This window comes from Salvelinus fontinalis, chromosome 9 (assembly GCF_029448725.1).
Source record: "Salvelinus fontinalis isolate EN_2023a chromosome 9, ASM2944872v1, whole genome shotgun sequence".
NCBI classification, from domain to species: Eukaryota; Metazoa; Chordata; class Actinopteri; order Salmoniformes; family Salmonidae; genus Salvelinus; species Salvelinus fontinalis.
Window position 1 is genome coordinate 35254603 of NC_074673.1, and position 18419 is coordinate 35273021.

Here is an 18419-nt window from a genome sequence, read left to right on the forward strand (position 1 = left end):
TTGTTCTGGGATTGATTTGCACTTTTCGACACCAAAGCACGTTCATCTCTAGGAGCCAGAACGCGTCTCCTTCCTGAGCGCTATGACGGCTGCATGGTCCCATGTTGTTTATACTTGCGTACTATTGTTTGTACAGATGAACGTGGTACCTTATGCGTTTAGAATTTTCTCCCAAGTATGAACCAGACTTGTGGAGGTCTACAATTTCTTCTTTTTTTGAGGTGATTTCTTGGCTGATTTCTTTTGATTTTCCCATGATGTCAACCAAAAAGCCAAAGAGTTTGAAGGTAGGCCTCGAAATACATTTACAGGTGCACCTCCAATTGACTCAAATGATGTCAATTAGCCTATCAGAAGCTTCTAAAGCCATGACATCGTTTTCTGGAATTTTCCAAGCTGTTGAAAGGCACAGTCAACTTAGTGTATTTAAACTCCTGACGCACTGGAATTGTGATACAGTGAATTATAAGTAACAAACAATTGTTGGAAAAATGACTTGTATCATGCACAAAGTAGATGTCCTAACCGACTTGCCAAAACTATTTTTGTTAACAAGAAATTTGTGGAGTGGTTGAAAAACGAGTTTTAATGACTCCAACCTAAGTATGTAAACTTCCGACTTCAACTGTATATATTTTTTTTTCAGGGGATGGATCAGCTTTAATATTGCAGATAGATTGTTGCTTCCATCAATGTGATGGTCTGCATCATTTCCAATCCCCCATATCTTGTTTTGGTAAATAAATACACTACCGTTCAAAAGTTTGGGGTCACTTAGAAATATCCTTGTTTTTGAAAGAAGCTTGCTCGATTGTCTTATGAGAGGTCATGGAAAAATGTTCCAGTTTACTCCATATTGGCTATGGGTTTCTGTTTTTTCACTTCCCTTTGGAAAATCAGGTGTTAATATGAACTAAATACGAACAACTACATTATTTCTGTTGACATTTGTCATTGTTGTTTACTTCTACTTGAGTTTAATTTTTTTGTTATGCTGTATTATAATGTTGTATAATAATGTTCCATGTACCATTCAAAAGTTTGGGGTCACTTAGAAATGTCCTTGTTTTTGAAAGAAAAGCTAATTTTTTGTCCATTAAAATAACATAAAATTGATCAGAAATAAAGTGTAGACATTGTTAATGTTAGAATGTTGGAGGCAGAGTTCCTCTGTCCAGTGTCTGTGTTCTTTTGCCCATCTTAATCTTGTATTTTTATTGGCCAGTTTGAGATATGGCTTTTATTTGCAACTCTGCCTTGAACGTCACCATCCCGGAGTCGCCTCTTCATTGTTGACGTTGAGATGGGTGTTTTGTGGGTACTATTTAATGAGGCTGCCAGTTGAGGACTTGTGAGGTGTCTGTTTCTCAAACTAGACACTCTAATGTACTTGACCTCTTGCTCAGTTGTGCACCGGGGCCTCTCACTCCTCTTTCTATTCTGGTTATAGACAGTTTGCGCTGTTCTGTGAAGGGAGCAGTACACAGCGTTGTACAAGATATTCAGTTTCTTGGCAGTTCCTCGCATGCAATAGCCTTAATTTCTCAGAACAAGAATAGACTGACAAGTTTCAGAAGAAAGTTCTTTGTTTCTAGCCATTTTGAGCCTGTAATCGAACCCACAAATGCTGATGCTCCAGATACTCAAATAGTCTAAAGAAGGCCAGTTGTATTGCTTCTTCAATCAGAACAACAGTTTTCAGCTGTGCTAACATGATTGCAAAAGGGTTTTCTAATGATCAATTAGCCTTTTAAAATTATAAACTTGGATTAGCTAACACAATGTGCCATTGGAACACAAGAGTGATGGTTGCTGATAATGGGCCTCTGTATGCCTATGTAGATAATCCATTAAAAATCTGCCGTTTCCAGCTACAATAGTCAATTACAACATTAACAATCTCTACACTGTGTTTCTGATCAATTTTATGTTATTTTAATGGACAAAAAATAGCTTTTCTTTCAAAAACAAGGACATTTCTAAGTGACCTCAAACTTTTGAACGGTAGTGTACTACAGTAGCTATGTTGGAATTGTACTTCAAACTATGTGTAGGCAGGTTGCTTAGGATTAAAACCTTCTCAAACAGCCTAATTCATACTCTTAGAGGAGGTGCTTCCTCGTAAATTTCCTTTCTTTTTCGGCTTCAGACCAATGCCTATTCTCACTTTTTTTGTTTTTTGTTTTTAATGAAGATATGTTTTGCATCATTTGCTGCAAATGTTGTTCATATTGTTTTGTATAATCCATAACTAAATATATAATAACTGCTTCTTGCAATGCCCAACAGCCTACATAATGTTGTAGGCCTACAGTATTTTGCTACTGAAAATGTATGATTGCACAGCAACAGTTTTGGTTCACATTGCCAATGGTTCTGGAAGGGATTCTGAATGTACACTTTGCCTGAGGACATCGCATGACTGTCATTGTAGTTTACCATTATACAGCAGTATACAGCAGTATATCTCTTGGTGGTGAAGGGATTTAATTCCACACAAAATATAATTTCAGATGATGATACATGCCATTCAAACAGTGCACGTATGTCACTTAAAACTTCTTCTTAATAGGGGGCGCTATTTTCACTTTGGGAAAAAATCGTGCCCAAATTAAACGGCCTCGTACTCTGTTCTAGATCATACAATATGCATATTATTATTACTATTGGATAGAAAACACTCTGAAGTTTCTAAAACTGTTTGAATTATATCTGTGAGTAAAACAGAACTCATTTGGCAGCAAACTTCCAAATAGGAAGTGAAAATTCTGAAAATGGGGCTTTGTATCAGGGCCTGCCTATTCAACTGGCTTATATTTATGGATCTGTATGAACTTCATACGCCTTCCACTAGATGTCAACAGGCAGTAGAATGTTGAATGGGATGTCTAGCTTGATGTGAGACCGAATGAGAGCTTTTGGAGTGACAGGTCCGCTCTACTGGCAGTATTCAACTGCGCACCACGACGAAATGCTCCGGCTCGGATTTTATTGGATACATATGAGAAAAACATCATAAACTCAACCGAGTTTGACCAGTTTATTCAACGTTTATTGGGACTTTTGGAATTTTTCGTTCCATGCGCTAAGAGTTCTTGGACATGTGCCCTCCACATGGCTAGCCAAAGTTGCTAATTCGACAGAAGAAATGGACATTCTAAAACAATTTATTGTGGAACAAGGACTCCTTGCACAACATTCTGATGGAAGATCATCAAAAGTAAGAGAATATTTATGATGTTATTTCGTATTTTTGGGGTTTGTGTTGGCTCCAACAAGGCGGAGAATTGTTGGGCGCTGTCTCACAATATTGCATGCTGTACGTTGTACTAAGGTTATTTTTTTAAATCTAACACAGCGGTTGCATTAAGAACCAGTGTATCTTTCATTTGCTGTACAACATGTATTTTTTAGTAAAGTTTATGATTTTTGGTTAGATTACCTGACTGTCCAAAATATCTCCGGACAATTTGGTGCATTATGGCTACGTATTCACAATGTAAAACCACGATTTGTACCTCTAAATATGCACATTTTCGAACAAAACATAAATGTATTGTATAACATGATGTTATAAGACTGTCATCTGATGAAGTTGTTCAAAGATTAGTGATTAATTTTATATCTATTTGTGGGTATTGTGAAAGCTATGTTGGCGGTGAATAAATGGCGTTGTGTGTTTGGCTATTGTGGTGAGCTAATATAAATATATATTGTGTTTTCACTGTAAAACACTTAAAAAATCAGAAATATTGGCTGGATTCACAAGATGTTTATCTTTCATTTGCTGTACAAGATGTATTTTTCATAAATGTTTTATGATGAGTATTTATGTATTTCACATTGCTCTCTGTAATTATTCTGGCTGTTTTGGTGCTATTTGTGACGGTGGCTGCAATGTAAAACTACGATTTATACCTCTAAATATGCACATTTTCGAACAAAAAATAAATGTATTGTATAACATGATGTTATAAGACTGTCATATGATGAAGTTGTTCAAAGGTTAGTGATCCATTTTATCTCTATTTTTTGGTTTTTTTGAAAGCTATGTTGGCGGTGAAAACATGGTGAAAACATGGCGTTGTGTGTTTGGCTATTGTGGTGAGCTAATATAAATATATATTGTGTTTTCGCTGTAAAACATTTAAAAATCGGAAATGATGGCTGGATTCACAAGATGTTTATCTTTCATTTGCTGTATTGGACTTGTGATTTCATGAAATTATATTATATGATTAAAACAATGTTCATCTATGACATACACTGAGTGTACAAAACATTAGGAACTCTTTCCATGACATAGACTGACCAGGTGAATCCAGGTGAAAGCTATGATCCCTTATTGATGTCACCTGTTAAATCCACAAATCCGTGTAGATGAAGGGGAGCAGACAGGTTAAAGAAGGATTTTTAAGCCTTGAGACAATTGAGACATGGATTATGTATGTGTGCCATTCATAGGTGATTGGGCAAGACAAAAAATGTAAGTGCCTTTGAACAGGGTATGGTAGTAGGTGCCAGGCGCACCGGTTCTATGTCAAGAACTGCAAAATCAAGAATGGTCCACCACCCAAAGGACATCCAGCCAACTTGATACTACTGTGGGATGCATTGGAGTCAACATGGGCCAGCATCCCTGTGGAACGGTTTCGACACATTGTAGTCCAAGCCCAGACGAATTGAGGCTGTTCTGAGGGAAAAAAGGTGTTCCTAATGTTCTGTACACTCAGTGTACATTTACCCTGACGGGTCATAATGCATTACTTCTGCATGCATGGCATAGATGGCCGAGAGGAGAACGTAACATGGTCATCCATATGGATGAGGAGGCCGCTTGGTGACTTGGTAAATTGCATTCAATGGAGCAGGGCAGTGGTTCTCATCGGGCAGATTCTGGTGTATTGGCTTGGTCCAACCCCTTCATCCCATGGCCTAGCTGTTGTCTCAGGTACAGACAGTCAGTGAATCATTAAAGGTCAATCGACTCCAATGACAGGCCATAACAGTACCTCATCCTTGTCTGATGGAGAGAGGAGGAGTGCAGGTTAGAAGACATGGCTGGAGTGTACAGCCGGGCTTCTTACCTGTGCATTTATTTATTGGCCTATAAATTTCCTGGTAACAGAGAGCTGCTCTGAAGACCGCTATAGAACTCTCTGTTTGGTGTTGGGAGTCACGGTAAATGATGGATGGTGGGTCATTGAATGAAGATCAACCTTTTCTTGTGTGTCTGTGTGCGTGTGTTTCCACTCAGTGCCGCCTCCTTCTTCTTTATTTTAGGCGGGGTTCTCCCCCCATTTATCCTGATTTAGTGTGGACAGATATTATTTTAAACAATGGTGTGGCCAATGACTCGAGTCGGTGGTGTGAAATTTTGGATGATGTGTGCGTGTGCGTGTGTATGTGTTTGTGAACTGTAGCTGTTGGAGTCTCTTTGTGGCACTAAGAAATGCCTCTCTCTCTGTCAGCCTGCATGGAGATAGGCTGTGTGTGCCACAGCACTCCTGCCCACACGCCTAATGGCTGGGATGCGGAAATGAGTTGCTGGCTCTCGCTGTGTGTGGAGGCAGGGGATGTGTTAATTGAAAGTTAGGATCACTTTGTGACCATTACAGGGAAACCTGAGATGTGTTAACGCGGTGGAGTCAGGCAGCACCTGCTGTCACCGGCTAATTGTGTTGGGTTTGGTCATGTCTGTCAGCCAGGGCTCCCATCATGCTCTGCCTCCAGTTACATCTGTATTATTACCAGGGTTGACATTACAGCAGCCACAGGGGGGTTCTGGGTAACCTGCGACCTCACTGCCATGTCTCAGACAGACATGCTTCCAAAAGATTAACAAATATTCTTTAATATCTTTAATGTTGTGGTTAATTCAGTGTTTACATTTTAGGTTTAGGGCCTTGCATTTATTTCAGTTTCATGTTGTATTTTGTTTTTATATGTTGTGTTTGTAGGGGATATATTGATTTAAGCAAGAGAGAGAAATGAAAGCTATGTATTTTAAATTCAGCTTCACTTACATGATGCACTCCTGAACCAGGATGCTGTGAGGATGACTGGTGGTGAAGCCATACTGTGCTTATGAGGGCCAGCTAGGGGCAGCTATGTATAATCTGATTTAGAATGGAGCAACCTCCTATTTATTTTTAATTGTCCCACTGTAGCATTTAAGAGCTATTGATCCCAGGAAAAGCATTAAATGACAGAATCACTATTACTGTTAATACCCTGCTTGGGGAAGGTACATCAAAGGACATTTTAATGTCACTGACTTTCTAAGGGAATTTGAAGGCGGGGTTTGAACAGGCCAGCCAATGAGTGAAAAGGACACACAATAGACAAACACAGAAAAGAATGTGAGGGCAATTTGCAGCTAATCAAATTGTATCTGAGCATTGATTTTCAAAGTAGAAGTTTATGCTGCATGAATTTCAAAAGCTGACACCATTGAAAAGTCAAATGCTGTGTTCCCATGGTTAATCCTTTAAACTGTTAGTGGCTACTGGGAAATTGTGTATTGCTATTCACAGAGAAAGATACAGTATACAGTTTATAGTGTATTATATTGAGGGAGAGACCTGTAAAATAATGGACTGAGGAAAAAAAAAATTATATGAGGCTCATAGGTTTTGACAACTGTCTCCTGTCAGACTTTGTTCCATCAGCACATTCATGTCTTCAAGCTTTGTGTGGTTGCATCAGATATCACACCTTTAATCTAGCCAGGCCCTTTGTTGAACAGTTGCCTTGCATCCCCTCTACTTGCAAAATATGGTCCTTTCAAGTGACACCTCCCCCTTCTTCTGCCACCAACCCCAGATGTTTTGATTAGCAGCGACTCGTATGCTGGTCAGATCCCGGGATTAATGATGGATAATTTGCCTAAGGTTGGCATGGCACACCGCCTCGCTGCCAGCCTTTGGATGCCATATGGGCAGAAGCAGCTGTTTTCATTACTCTCCCTTGCCCAGATGTGTCAAACAGGATGCCGGCTTCAATCCGCAGTCTTGCTGGCACTTGGTGGGGGGTGCTTTCTACTAGCCTGGCAGCTAATTACTTTAATGTAGCCGAGGATGGAGGTACTGCGTGTTTTTTAAAGGCCTTTTACAAACAGCTGAATACCAGCTGTCACCTCTGTGCACATTGAGGGAAGACAGATAGATGGTGCCCGAGCTACTGATGAGTGTGGCCATGGGCACAGACACATCCCAGACCAGGGGCAGAGCAGAGGCAACCAGGCCTCCTCTCAGGAACAAAGGGAAGGTCATCTCAAACACACGCTGCAGAAAGCCACCGCCACCGCCACAGCATCATACTGACTCCTACAGTCAGACAGTGAACTGATAAACGTCTGCTGCTTTCAGATAACACCTTTTCCATGAAGCTCATGTTGTCAGGTTTGTCCTCTCAACCTCCAGAGATGGTTGTTTATGTTCTGTAGATAGAGTCAGTCTCTGATGCTGCAGTAATGTGAGCAGGGGAAGCAGAGTGCCAAGTCACAGCGAAGACCACACACAGGATCAGCTGGCACAGGAGCAGAGAACACAGAGCGAAAACAGAATGGAGGATGGTGCCAAAATGTCAGCCATGTCTTTACACAAGTTTCCAGGGACCAGAAACATGTGTTACAATGTTCCCAGTTACTATAGAGTAGCTCTTTGTTGTTCAGTGTGACAGTAAGTCATGAGATGTGTTATAACTGGTCATCTTTTGTTGTTATTAGCATATGTAATAAAATTCAGAAGATGTTGTAAATTGCCTATAATATTTCCCCAGCAAACATACATTGACACATGTCAAACTGTTTGAATAATACAGATAGATGATAGCTCAGCACATTCAATCAATATCATCTATACAGCAACACAGGGCATCAATACGTTTTCATTATGGTGAGTTCGTTTTTTTCTCGCTTTGGGACTATTTCAAATCAAATTTTATTGGTCACATACATGTGTTTAGCAGATGTTATTGCGGGTGTAGCAAAATGCTTGTGTTTCTACATCCAACAGTGCAGTAATATCTAACAATTTCACAACATATACCCAATACACACAAATCTAAGTAAAGGAATGAATTAAGAATATATAAATATATGGACGAGCAATGTCAGAGCGGCATAGACTAAGATACAGTAGAATAGAATAAAGTATGTGCATATGAGATGAGTAATGCAAAATATGTAGACATTGTTAAAGTGACTAGTGTTCCATTATTAAAGTGGCCAGAGATTTCAAGTCTATGTATATGGTAGCAGCAGCCTCTAATGTGCTAGTGATGCATGTGGAGAAATTCCACGACTCTTAGTACAAAACTTTGGGCACATTTTCAATTGACTTAAGTACAACACACAAAATCACGCAGTAACTTTTTCACCAAGCCTAATCAATGTTTCATGTAGAAATACCTTTCATATAAAGTAATTGCCTTTCACAATGTAACGCTCACAATACTTTGCACATGATTCTTTTCTCATTATTATTTTGATTAAATACATTTGACCATCACTTAGTCCAACTGTGCTTAATGGTTAATCCCTAAACCTTTTGGTAAACCTATAGATTTTAAACTGATTTGTCTACTATATATCGACTTTGAGAACTACAGAAAGAAAATGTGTGTTTATAAAGTATAAACATCTAAATTACATGTATGATACATGATAACCATACATAATGACTACTCGTTTATATTAATTGATTTCACATAGTGGTAACCACAATTGGTCACTGTATAGAAGGGTGTGTGTGAACACTTGCAATTTATTTCAACATGGAGCAGGATAGACAGCAAGGGAGAGGAAGAAATCAAAGAGTTTGTGGGAAAGGGGCCCGTCAGAGAGGTGGACACTGTCACGAATCCCGCCGAAGATGGTGCCTCTTCCTGTTCGGGCGGCGCTCGGCGGTCGTCGTCGCCGGCCTACTAGCTGCCACCGATCCCCTTTTCTGTTTCATTTAGTTTTGTCTGATTAGTGTCACCTGTTTCTTGTTTGGGTTTTGTTTTGGGCTATTTAAACCCGGTAGGCCCACCGGCTTTTGTGCGGGCTTGTTTTTCTGTTCATGGTGTGTGGATTATTGTTTTTCTGGACAGTTCGGTCCTATTTGTTGGACTGGGCATTTATGCGCCCTTGTGTTTGACGTGACCGTTACTCTGTTCTTGGAATAAAGATCCACGTTTTGAACTACCCTGCTCTCTGCGCCTGACTCCACCCACTACTCCTAGAAGCCATTACAGACATGGGCCCCGTCAAAGAGGTGGGCATGGGCCCCGTCAACGAGGTGGACATCAGAGAGAGGGATGCAGACGGCAGGGAACTGTTGAGTCTAATGAAGTCTGGGCCAGAGGTCTTACCATGGCAGAGGCTGCCAGATTAGTTCACCCCAATCTGAAAAGAGAACATTTTGCCAAGAAAACCATTAAGTCTGCAAGATATGCACTATGCTTTTCCATTACATTTACAGTAAATTACATATTGTCAGTGGTGCAAAAAGTACCCAATTGTCATACTTGAGTAAAAGTAAAGATACCTTAATTGAAAATTACTCAAGTAAAAGTCACCCGGTAAGATACAACTTGAGTAGAAGTCTAAAAGTATTTGGTTTTAAATACACTTGTAATGAGTACGATGGGAGACAGAGTGCTGGTTTTTAAGCGCAGGGGTTTATTTGTAAAGGACCACAGGAGGAGGCAGGTAGCTGGCTCCAGGGGCAGGCAGAAGGTCATACACAGGGACTCCGAAAAGTTAACAGTACAAGCAGGGAAAAGGCTAATAGCATAGTCCGGGAGATCAGGCAAGAGGTTGATGACAGGAAATCTGATAGGCAAAAGTACAGGCAGGGAATAGGCAAAAAGGCATCGTTAGTGAGAATGGCCAAAAACTACGATACACAGGAGGACTAATATGGAAATAACACATAGAATGTGTATCAAAACAAACAATACCTCACAATGATGGGGTGCGAAGAACTGAACTAAATAGTGTGTGTAAATGACATACAGGTATGTGAACATGTGATCAGAATTCAGGTGATTGAGATCTGGAGAGTGAGCTGCATTCAGGGGATCTATGTGTTTGAGAGTGTGAGCTGGGAAGTGAGCTGCATTCAGGAGATCTATGTGTTTGAGAGTGTGAGCTGGGAAGTGAGCTGCATTCAGGAGATCTATGTGTTTGAGAGTGTGAGCTGGGAAGTGAGCTGCATTCAGGGGATCTATGTGTTTGAGAGTGTGAGTTGGAAGCAGACGTTACAATTCTTAAGTATCAAAGGTAAATGGAATTGCTAAAATGTACTTACGTATCAAAGTAAAAGTACAAGTACAAATATAAATAATTTCAAATTCCTTATATTAAGCAAACCAAATAGCACAATGTTATTGTTTTTCAATCTACAGATAGCCAGGGACACACTCCAACACTCAGACATCATTTACAATTGAAGCATTAGTGTTTAGTGAGTCCGCCAGATCAGAGGCAGTAGGGATGACCAGGAATGTTCTCTTGATAAGTGTGTGAATTGGACCATTTTCTTGTCCTGCTAAGCATTCAAAATGTAACGAGTACTTTTTCAGTGTCAGGGAAAATGTATGTGGTAAGGCCATTGAGTTGAACCATGACACCTTTGCCAATGTTGCATCCATCAGCCTACCAACAATCTCCCTCCTTTTGAAGAGACACCAGGTATCTATAAAACACATTTACTTGGTGCCTTTTTGAGAGAAACAACAACCGGGTGAAATAACTGCGATCCGAGTATGTTCAGGTATAGCACTATATACTGTATTACTGTTACTATTTGATTCACATGCTATTTGACAATATCATATTGGAACTATACTGTAAAAATAACTAACCAAAATATATGTTTAGATGGTGATGGTGCTTGATGCTGCTGTGAACCATCACAAGTAAATCTTTGTTGATGAAAAGTGCCTCAACCTGGCCAAACTCGGCACCATGGGCGGAACCTCATCGGCCAACGGGCGACCGTCAAATTGCCTCGACAATGTGGACATCTCCATGTGTGCAGCTATCTCTGAAGATTTACATTTACATTTACATTTAAGTCATTTAGCAGACGCTCTTATCCAGAGCGACTTACAAATTGGTGCATTCACCTTATGACATCCAGTGGAACAGCCACTTTACAATAATGCATCTAAATCTTTTAGGGGGGGGGGGGGGGGTCAGAAGGATTGCTTTATCCTATCCTAGGTATTCCTTAAAGAGGTGGGGTTTCAGGTGTCTCCGGAAGGTGGTGATTGACTCCGCTGTCCTGTCGTCGTGAGGGAGTTTGTTCCACCTTTGGGGTGCCAGAGCAGCGAACAGTTTTGACTGGGCTGAGCGGGAACTGTACTTCCTCAGTGGTAGGGAGGCGAGCAGGCCAGAGGTGGATGAACGCAGTGCCCTTGTTTGGGTGTAGGGCCTGATCAGCGCCTGAAGGTACTGAGGTGCCGTTCCCCTCACAGCTCCGTAGGCAAGCACCATGGTCTTGTAGCGGATGCGAGCTTCAACTGGAAGCCAGTGGAGAGAGCGGAGGAGCGGGGTGACGTGAGAGAACTTGGGAAGGTTGAACACCAGACGGGCTGCGGCGTTCTGGATGGTGTGGTAGGACATAGGCCATTACTTGGATCCTACAACGCTGCATACCTCATTGTGTTTCTTAATGAAATTGAGCAGGCCTGTCAAGGTGATGGGGTCACCTATGTCATTGTGTGGAACAATGTCAGGTTCCACCATGCAGAGGTAGTTCAGGTATGGTTTCATACCTATCCCCAATTTGTGATCCTATACCTTCCCTCATACACTCCTTTCCTCATCATGGTGGTGGAAGGTGTACGATCGCCATCCCCATGAGCGTGCCACCCTCCTTCTGGCCATGGATGAGGCAAGTGACGACATCAATGCAGAACAATGTCAAGTTTAGATTCGCCATGCCAAAAGGTTTTTCCCACGGTGCATAAACAATGACATTCACTGTGATGTGGATGAGAATGTATGGCCAAATGTTCAAGACAGGCTTTGATGCAAATTAATGCTATTAATTCATGCTAATTAATGTTATGTTTTATTTTCATTAATTTTGATTGATTAATTTAATTTCTTACATTTGATCACATACAGTACAGCTGTGTTGCAATTATATCTTAAGAATAAAATGCTTTCTTTGCATGAATGATTGTAGATGTAATGGTAGTCTTCGTCCTCCTCATCTGAGGAGTAGGAAATGTCGGACCAAGATGCAGCGTGGTGAGTATTCATATTTATTTTGAATACTTTTAAGAAAGAACAAAACAATAAACAAACGAAATAAACAAAGACGCTACAGTCCCGAAATAGTGAACACACGAACATGAACAACATAACAGGAACAATCGACAAAACAGGCTACCCAAAATACACTACAAAACAGGCTACCTAAATATGGCTCCCAATCAGAGACAATGACAAACACCTGCCTCTGATTGAGAACCATATCAGGCCAAACAAAAACCCCACATAGAAACACAACACATAGAAGCCACCCAACTCACGCCCTGACCAACTAAAACAAAGAAAATACAAAAGAACTAGGGTCAGAACGTGACAGTACCCACTGGACTGAGTGGCGCCTCTGGACTGAGGGGCAGCTCCGGACTGAGGGACAACTCCGGACTGAGGGACAACTCCGGACTGAGGGGCAGCTCAGGACTGAGGGGCAGCTCAGGACTGAAAGGCAACTCCGGACTGAAGGGCAGCTCCGGACTGAAGGGCAGCTCCGGACTGATGGGCAGCTCCAGACTGAAGAGCAGAGAGCAGGAACAGGGCATACTGGACCCTGGAGGCGCACAGTAGGCCTGGTGCGTGGTGCTGGAACTGGTGGTACCCGGGCTGGGAACACGTACCTCAGGGCGAGTGCGGGGGGCAGGAACAGGAGGCCTGGTACGTGGCGCCGGCACCGGAGGGCTGGTGCGTGGGGCTGCCACAGGAGAGCTGGTGCGTGGGGCTGCCACAGGAGAGCTGATGTGTGGACGTGCCACAGGACGTGCAGGGCTAGGGAGGCGCACAGGAGGCCTGGTGCGTGGGGCTGGCACAGTCTTCACCAGACGGCTAGCACGCACCTCAGGACGAGTATGGAGAGCTGACTCAGGTGACATCAAATCCCGGACACGCTCCGTCGGGCGGATGTCGTGCCTCTTGCACCAACACAGCAACTCCCTCATTACTCTCTCCTCCAATCTCACCATTAATTCCTTCACTGTCTCTGCTTCACTCCCCTTGCTCACCTCCAATTCCACCCCGACTGGCTCTGGTTCCATCCTCGGCTCCTTACGGTAAGCACGGGGAGTTGGCTCAGGTCTCCTACCTGGCTTAGCCACACTCCCCGTGTGGCCCCCCCAATACATTTTTTTTTGGGGGGGGGGGGGGCTGCCTCTCAGGCTTCCATCCGCGCTTTCGTGCTGCTTCCTCATACCGCCGCCTCTCGGCTTTCGCTGCCTCCAGCTCTGCTTTGGGGCGGCGATATTCCCCAGCCTGTGCCCAGGGTCCCTTTCCGTCTAATAGCTCCTCCCAAGTCCAGTTCTCCAGGTATCGCAAGACTACCATCTGTAATGGTAGTCTTCGTCCTCCTCATCTGAGGAGTAGGAAATGTCAGACCAAGATGCAGCGTGGTGAGTATTCATATTTATTTCGAATACTTTTAAGAAAGAACAAAACAATAAACAAACGAAATAAATGAAGACGCTACAGTCCCGAAATAGTGAACACACGAACATGAACAACATAACAGGAACAATCACCCACAAAGCACACTACAAAACAGGCTACCTAAATATGGCTCCCAATCAGAGACAATGACAAACACCTGCCTCTGATTGAGAACCATATCAGGCCAAACGAAAACCCCACATAGAAACAACACATAGAACCCACCCAACTCACGCCCTGACCAACTAAAACAAAGAAAATACAAAAGAACTAGGGTCAGAACGTGACAGTAGAGGATGTCTTCATTGATCACACCTTTGATTATACATTGGTTAGATATTATGGACATTTCAGATTTTCTGTCGATTTTGTTGGGTAATGTAAGTGTATTGCCTAATGTGAAAACTGTGTAATTTACAGTACTGTAGCATATTCCGTTCAGCAGCAGTACTTCTAACGGCGATTTGAAACACATCTTGCATTGTTTGCTATTGGATTAACTTGTAGTTGAAATGACTAAATTGAAAAGATATCATGTGTTTTGGTGATTAAACAAGAGAAGCTAACCCCATAGGCTTAGCTTCTCGAGTGATCAACTTTACACCCCGTAGGCTTAGCTTCTCGAGTGATCAACTTTACACCCCGTAGGCTTAGCTTCTCGAGTGATCACCTTTACACCCCGTAGGCTTAGCTTCTCGAGTGATCAACTTTACACCCCGTAGGCTTAGCTTCTCGAGTGATCACCTTTACACCCCGTAGGCTTAGCTTCTCGAGTGATCACCTTTACACCCCGTAGGATTATCTTCTCGAGTGATCAACTTTACACCCCGTAGGCTTAGCTTCTCGAGTGATCAACTTTACACCCCGTAGGCTTAGCTTTTCGAGTGATCAACTTTACACCCCGTAGGCTTAGCTTCTCAAAGTGATGCTTTGACAGATGTAATTGGTGTATGTCTTTACCACATGAGTAATGTCAGTCAATACTAGTGTGACTTCAGGGGCAAAAGACAATGGAAGCTATGCCTTTGTTCTCTGTCTCCAGACATTACATAACTAATGTACACAGAGCCCTGGGTAAATGTCATGTTTTCTTGCCTTATGGGACACTCAAGAGAGAGCTTAAATTCATGCATCTTGACTTGAAGATGCATTGAAGGTTACACTATTGATACGACACAAAACATGCGTGGATCATGAGTTCAGTCTGTGAAACCCATTTCTCCAGCTCACCCTAGCTAGCACTCAGTCACTTGGGGATTTTGTTGTTGTGTTCAGTATTGATCACAGGCTTGTTTGCTTTCATTAGGGAAAAAGATGGGAATGAATTGCATTTGGCAAAAACAAAAGATGCTCATTAAGTAAGAGTAAGCATTTGTCCCTCTGTATTTTTTGGTTACATTTTGCTCAATTGACTTAGCTACTGCACCATAAGGGTAGGGAAGAAGCGAATCCTTAAACGATTATTATTGTACAGACAAATGGTTCTTTATTTCTCTGTTGTGGCACATAATTGGATATCTGTTGTTTTGTTTTTCATTGCCTGCCTCATGTAATCTACTGTGTGGTGAGGAACCACTTCATTGTCCTTCTTTAGTCACGCTCACTCATGGGTGTCTGCATCTTCTACCATAGGAACCCATTATTTTCCTTTACATGCAAGAGCTCACTAGATTGTGCATCATACTCACTGAGGGTCTTGACACTTGTTTTGTAGAGCTCATGCATTTGTTCAGTCTGCTTCTGTCTAGTGCAGGGGTGCTTCTCATTTTGAAAGACCGACTCAATGTGAAAGCGCTCATATTGAAAGTCACATGTTTGGAGAGAGCATGAAGGGTTATACTGTGGGAGAATGCGGCATAAAGGCAGGGATACCTCATCAAGCATGGGCTTGATTGTCCAAAATCACAACAATTTGATAAGATCTTGTTTGTACCTGTCACCTATTAATTTCATAATTGTTAGAGTGTGCAATTGCTTGTAGCTTTTAGCTTTACCTGAAATCAAGTTATAAAACATTGTCTATGTTTGAAACAGTGCTTCAGTCATTATTCCTATTCATTTAGTTAGTTGGATACTCCCTAGTCAGGGGTCTCCAACAGGTCTACCACTAGCTACCAGTAGCTCGCAGCCCACCTATGAGTAGCTCGCCAAACAGTTCTGAAAGTACATGCAATTTTCACATGTTCCACCACAAACTCATAAACAAATCTCACAAGTATCAGACCCCACAAGCTCCCACAGCTACTATCTAATCAATGCAACATTTACATCATCCCGTCCCTGGTTAGCCACTATTGGCTTAAAAAGACAAACCTAACAATATCTGCCAATTAATATTGCGTCTTGTCTGTCTGTGTGTGGTGCACACGTTGTCTATCACGTAGCCAGTTTATGTGATAACCGTCTTGTGGGTTGACAGAAATACTTTCCCAAAACCTTCTTAATTAAATGTTAACTGAAAAGTAGCCTTACATGGCAGAAGTATATAATGAGTAAGTATATCATTTGCAATAAAATGAGCAGCAGCAGTACAGAACCATCGCTAGACTGACACATTAGATGGCACATTTGTCATGCCCCGTTTACATTGTGATGTAAAGCTAGGCTAGGTTGAAGATACCATTGTAGCTAGCGACTTCCACCTAATAATTATCATCAATAATAAATGTCATTACCATCACAAATAATTGAAACTCGAGGAAACAGTCATATAATATAACTAGCTTAACAGCTTATTTAACATTACTATTAAAATAGTACTCACTTCCAGGAATGGATAAATGTTTACAACTTGCTAGCTGTCCAATATAGCCAACCATAAAACCACATTGTCATCTTGTTCTGTGGTTTGGTAACTTCCTGTTCTTCGACGGACTCTGGCTGACTGAAGACGTTGCAAAATTAGAAAAATATAAAAGTATGCGGCGTCCGTTTCGCAACGGAGCCTTGAACCGCAAGGGGGCGTTGCTTTTCCACTCCGTTGTGGACGTCCCCATTGAAATGACATCTGGCCCAACTTAACGGAGTGCTTATGGGTAGTGTTAACGAGGCTTCACTAGATGCACAAATAAAGGGGAATTACACAAAAAAATCTAAATGTGTTAGTTTTCTTCCAAACCAAAAAAATAATGTATTCTGATGTGATTTAAGCATTGACATGAACTCAGAACATCCAATTTAGTTGTTTCTCTATGAGCAATTGTTATTTTAAGAATAAAAAACAACATAATTTGGGAAAATATCAAAAAGAATTTGGGAGAATTCTTATAAGGCCTCCCTTAGAGTTGTTTATAACCATTATTTTACCAGGTATATTGACAGAAAATAGTGCACTACTTTCTCTTGTACACTAAGGACCTCGGGAAGAGTTACAGGGGAGAGGAGAAGAGAAGAATGTGCCTGTCACACCCTGATCTGTTTCACCTGTCCTCGTTATTGTCTCCACCCCCTCCATTTGTCACTTGTTTTTCCCAGTGTATTTATCCCTGTGTTTCCTGTCTCTGTGCCAGTTCGTCTTGTATGTCTAAGCCTACCAGCGTTTTTTCCCGTTTTCCTGCTTTGCCTGTTTTACCTTTTCTCCTTTTTCTAGTCCTCCCGGTTTTGACCCTTGCCTGTTCTGGACTCTGTACCCGCCTGCCTGACCATTCTGCCTGTCCTCGAGCCTGCATGCCACTCTGTACCTCCTGGACTCTGATCTGGTTATGACTTTGCCTGTTCTGGACTCTGTACCCGCCTGCCTGACCATTCTGCCTGTCCTCGAGCCTGCATGCCACTCTGTACCTCCTGGACTCTGATCTGGTTATGACTTTTTGCCTGTCCACGACCATTCTCTGGCCTATTGCCTTTGAATTTATTAAACATCTTAAACTCCAACCATCTGCCTCCTGTGTCTGCATTTGGGTCTCGCATAGTCTCATGACGGAGCCTATTTAAAAGCTATAATTTATTTTGTAGCTGGCGACATATTTCATTTTTTTAAATTCACTCTCATGCTAGAAAAGGTTGGAAAACAGGCAAAGCAGACTTTCGCTCTGTAGTTTCATGGCACATTAAGTCTCCCACCTATTTGATTGGGAGTCACATAATCAGTTCTATTTTAGATATTTTTTTACTTTTTCCCCCCATAACCAAGTCACACTGCTTCTTGACACAATGCCCGCTTAACCCAGAAGCCAGCTACACCAATGTGTCATAGGAAACACTGTGCACCTGGCAACCATGTCAGCGTGCATTGTGCCCAGCCCACCACAGGAGTCACTAGACAGCAATGGGACAAGGACATCCCTGCCGGCCAAACCCTCCCCTAACCCGTACGCCACTGGGCCAATTGTGCACTGCCCCATGGGTTTCCTGGTCACGGCCGGCTGCGATAGAGCCTGGACTTGAACCAGGATCTCTAGTGGCACAGCTAGTAACTGCGACGCAGTGTCTTAGAACACTGCACCACTCAGTTCTAACATAGAACATACTGTTCACAATACAATACATTTGAGTCATTTTTTTTACCCTCTTCATTTAAAGTATCTAAAGTGCACTGCTAATCAGAGTTTGAGCTCATTATTGATAATCAACAAGAACTTCACAGTGACTTAACATTTTTTTAGTTTTAGTAATTGTTTTACTTTTTAAAAAGTATTGTTATATGAATTTATTTTCTGTCATTATGGTCTGTTTGATACATTTTTTCCCACTTAAAGAAACATGGTTTGGTCCTAAGCCACATTCGATTACC

At 41.9% G+C, this 18419-nt stretch overlaps 1 long non-coding RNA gene across 1 annotated transcript in view; it reads left to right on the plus strand.

The window, feature by feature from the left end:
• Positions 1 to 18419, plus strand: part of LOC129862479 (uncharacterized) — an 84806-nt gene that overhangs the window by 64720 nt on the left and 1667 nt on the right. The gene's annotated exons all lie outside the window — the stretch shown is intronic.